The following is a 1,651-nucleotide window of genomic DNA, read 5'->3' as shown; positions in this document are numbered from 1 at the left end:
GACAGAACTGAAAGGCCGTAATCAGGGGCTCGAGGATGTCTAAATAAGGTGGCAGGAATACGTTGCCTGGAACATATGCAAATAGGTAATAGACAAATAGGTAATAATAGGTGATAGGAATAAAGTTACAGGAATAGGATTATGAGGACTCGCGATGAGAGGAATGGCTAGCAATATCTGCTAATAGGAATAGGGACCTCGGCATTAAAATAGGGAGTGGAAGAACCAGGTATGAGGGACTTAAAGGACTTGAAATAAGGTTAGGTACCAGATCAAAGGTGTTGTCATAGGGACCAGGAATAATAGGACCGGAATAGGGTTCCTAATACAGAATAACTGGAACTACATATATATATATATATATATATATATATATATATATATATATATATATATATATATATATATATATATATATATATATATATATATGCGATAAAGTTTATTACGGTCAAACTGGTAAAAATCTCGAATTAAGATTAAAACAACATAAATATAGCATTAGAACTGGACAAGTTTCCAATGCTCTATATGTTCATGTGAGAGATTTTAACCATTAAACTGATTTTCAAAAAGTTGAGAAAGTTGTATCAAGCAAGTCCATGGTCGTCAGGAATATAATTGACTCTTGTTTCATAAAAAGCAGTTTTGAAAATAATATGAATATTTCCTTTGGTTTATATAAATTAGATGCATCTATAATTAATAGAATTTGGGAAGAATTTAATAATACATTGGACAAATAATAAATCTTAATTCTTGGGTAGAATAGTTTGTGGGTTGCACCTGTCTAGTTGAACCAGCGCGCCTGCTGCATATAAACACATATGCAGTATAATGTGATCCTTTATTGACAACGTTTCGCCCACACAGTGGGCTTTTTCAAGTGACAAACAGATCTACCTGGGTGGAAAGTACGCTAGTATTTATAGTCAGAAACTTTTCAGCCTTGACGTAACTTTCCTATTCACCAAAGTACCTACTACACAAGCCATCGATCTCTTGCGCAGGAAAATTGACGATTCACTTGATCTTCCTATTCCAGCCAGCGATTTCATCGACCTTGTTGAACTATGTGTTGGCTTTACGTGTTTCTCTTTCGGAAATCACCTCTTTCAACAGACTTTTGGACTACCCATGGGTTCGCCACTCAGTGCCGTCCTGGCGAACCTATACATGGAACATCTGGAAGCCGAGCGTTTCTCCAACATTATTCCTTCGTCTGTCACCTGGCTCCGTTATGTTGACGACATTCTCATTATAACTCCCAGACGCTTCAACGTTCAAGCTCTCCAAGACAAGCTCAACCACGTCGAGCCTTCAATCCAGTTAACACTTGAAGAAGAAGTCGACAACACTCTTCCTTTCCTTGATGTTCTCCTCTGTAAAGCTGACCATGAACTTCGTTTTAAAGTCTATCGAAAACCCACCAACCAAAACGAGCTTCTCCACTTCTACTCTCACCACGACACCAAAACTAAACGTGGTGTAATTATAGGCTTCTTCCTGCGCGCACTCAGAATCTGCAGCAATGAGTTTCTCGAGGAAGAATGCACTATAATTGAACAAATATTTTTCAAACTTCATTATCCTCGTCACTTCATCAGAGATTACAGACGACGGGCATTAAACATCTTCAACACACCCAGAG

The sequence above is a fragment of the Cherax quadricarinatus genome, chromosome 4, assembly GCF_038502225.1.
Source record: "Cherax quadricarinatus isolate ZL_2023a chromosome 4, ASM3850222v1, whole genome shotgun sequence".
In the NCBI taxonomy this organism is placed as follows: domain Eukaryota; kingdom Metazoa; phylum Arthropoda; class Malacostraca; order Decapoda; family Parastacidae; genus Cherax; species Cherax quadricarinatus.
The sequence above is the reverse complement of the archived record's forward strand: the minus strand, read 5'-3'. Positions refer to the sequence as shown.